This window comes from Austrofundulus limnaeus, unplaced genomic scaffold (assembly GCF_001266775.1).
Source record: "Austrofundulus limnaeus strain Quisiro unplaced genomic scaffold, Austrofundulus_limnaeus-1.0 Scaffold313, whole genome shotgun sequence".
Classification (NCBI taxonomy): domain Eukaryota; kingdom Metazoa; phylum Chordata; class Actinopteri; order Cyprinodontiformes; family Rivulidae; genus Austrofundulus; species Austrofundulus limnaeus.
In genome coordinates, this window is record NW_013952715.1 from 290,040 (window position 1) to 293,223 (window position 3,184).

Genomic DNA, 3,184 nt, shown 5'->3' on the forward strand with positions numbered 1-3,184 from the left:
CTTCGTCGCGGCGCTATGACGTATGCGGCCGACAAATTCGACCTTCGGAGGACCCGTCCTGCCGTTTTGGACACAGCCAATGAATCAGTCCGTTTCAAGATGGCCACCACACCTAGACAACCTTTAACATAGTATTGGCTACAACTCTTTTTTCTGATATTGAACTGAACCTTACAAGGTTCATCCTTAAGTCAAGCGTCATCCTTAACATATACTCTGAACACTGATTATGAGATCTGCTTTAAAAACTTTTACATCAACTAATAGTCAACTCTGCCTGTCTGTTAGCTAAATATCTCATCCCACAACTGCCACTATGTCTTAGCAGAAACATGCAGACTCCACAGGATAGGGCAGATCTAAGCCGCAGGATCTACTAACCTAAGATTGTCACAGACAAATCTTATCTGTAAGAATTAACAAGACCTTCAGTTTTGTCACAACCAGGAAACCATATCACTCTGAGAACAATGTGACATGACATCCTAATCTGAACAAAGAGAAAAAACAAAAGAGATCCAAACAGGAGACGCTCCATTTAGATTTCTCAAGCAGATTAATTGCAGTCTCCTCTCGAGAGAGGGTCTTTGATGGCTTATGTTTTGGCCATATGCATAAAATGTTGAAAGCAAACTGACTGACTATCAAGCTTAATGCACCATTGTAAGTTTTACAGAGCTGAGTTTCTGAGGTCTGAGCGTTTCTTAGATACTCCTGCAACATGTTGCTGATTCTTCTTCTTCTTTCAGTTCTGTTCTGTGTTATCAATATTTCCTTGTTGATTTGACAAGTTTGGAATGTTTGAAGAGCTTTTTTGATATATTTCTGTTCCCTCTTTTGTTTTCGTGGGGACATATTCAGCCCAACAATGAGTTGTATTGACAGTTTGTGTTCCAGTGGCTGGTGTGGGTCAAACAGAAAGTGCTGATATGGGTAGGTTGATTTCTCTTCTATATGTACTAAACATAGAAAAGTCAGCTTGTTATCATCTTCTCTAGTGAATCTGATGTTATCAACAAAAAAGTGTCTAGTGAACAGAGCCGGCTTTTGGCATAGGCGAACTAGGCGGTCGCCTAGAGCGCCATCTGCTGTAGGGGGGGCCAAACTGCAGAAGAAAAAAGTAATTATTTGTAATCCTTGGTTGTAACTCTGCTCAGCGCCTCTTTTGATTAGCTTTGTCTTAAAAAACTATAATGAAGTATTACAGGAAGAATAAACTACGCATAAAACATCCCCCCCCCACCCCAATGCAGCAAACGCCCCCACCCTCTCTCTCATTTGATTGACGTTGCACTGACTCGTCCTGCTCAACACTCTGACGGGGGGAGGGGCTAGTAGTGCCTCTCAGGTAGTGGTTCTTGTTGACAAACTCAATAACAATAAGTCTGTATTTTGTTGTCCCATACATGTCAACCTCTTCTGACATTTACCTGTATAAAAAGCCTAAAAAAATCCATAAATTTTGCAAAAAATCCATACAACTCGCACAGGAGCAGAGCGTGGGGCAAATAAATCTAAGTTTACCATAGTATCTTACACTGGCAAGCCTGTTTTTAGGGGTTCAAATTGGGGTGGGTGGGACAACATAGTTCGGGGGGTGGGGGGGTTGCGCTTCAACTCGCCTAGGGCACCAAAATGGCTAGAGCCAGCACTGCTAGTGAATGATTCGACTGATTTATCTTGGATTTGGACGCAGGAAATGTGCACATACTGTATCTGAACCGGTGACTCTACGTTGCTCATTGAAAGAGTTCAGGGTTCTCTTTGCCACTTCCTCCATGTAGAGATTGGCCACAATCACAGACTCCAATGATATCACGATCAGTTTAAATAAGAAAGTTCTCTGCATGGGAAGCAAAATATCCCTAACTACACATCAGAAGTCCAGTTACTTTGTTTTTTAAAGGAATATTTTACTATAACAATTTTCATTTTGTAAAACAAACAGGAGTATTTTTTCAGAAGACAAATAGCTTGTTTAAAACAGGAGAGTTGTGTTTGTAACATCTCATATTTTAGGCTTTAAGGAAGTGAGTGTGAGAAAGCTCATAATAAAATGTTATTTCCCAACTCTCAGTGAAATTTATCACATTACCCGACAGAACTTCATGGTCTTTCTTACTTATGCTTATTCAGGGTGGGAGGAAGCAGGAGTGCTGGCCACTAGTATGTCACGTAACCAACACAGGCATTTTATATAAAACACTTCCAAACTTGGCCTAGCCTACCTTCCTCCCATCTGAGTGTGAATGATGTGAAGACTGAAGCAGCATGATAGGTTAAAGTCAAACTGTTATACCTCTGAGCCACCAAGGAAGAGCTAAAGCAAGACCACAAGGACCAGTATTACAGCTTGAGGGAGTGATGTAGTGATGTTGGACAGTTTGTGTGATCAGACAGCTGCTAGATTTATAATGAAATGATTGTTACATTTTACAGTGGATAACCAAAGTCTAAACTCCACTCAAATATTGCTGTGAATAGAAAACATTTACAAATTCATTACATCTGTCCTCTGCTGCTTATGGTTTGTGCAGTGGTACAGAAAGCGGAGATGTTCTTCAACCCTTTCAGATAAGTTCTACACATTTTTAGTCCTGTTTTAGAATGAATCCTCTGTAAACTCAAGCGAGGGAGGATTCTGATGAGTCCATGCAGAAAGATTGTTGGTCAGCAGTAAAACGTACTTACCAATAATCTCCTCATTCTGTCCATCCTATTCATACTGTCACTGGCCGACACGGAGAACACACGTGTATCTTCCTGACAGAAGTTGATGACGTATTAAAATAAGGTCATTAAAAGCTTCCACAAGGCCGTGCATGAGAATTGCCTCAAAATCTGTATCAAACTAAAAAGTACAATACTCACCTAACCGATCTCCTTGAGAAGGGCTGGACTTGATTCTACTCTGGAGTTGCCAATGGTGAGAGGTAACAACAGTGTGACCTGGAGAGGCATGATTGGGAGGAACGGCCTCTCTGATCTGAACCCAAGCTGTGTTCTATTGTTGGACTTCTGTGCTACACCATGTTCGAACATAAGGGTGTCCATAAGTACATGTAGCACCAGGACATACTAGGTCATAGATCGATGATTGACTTTGACTTTTTTAATCATGCCATTTGGTCTGCAGCCGTATGTTTTGGACACTCGGGTGACACTTGGTCTATATATATATATA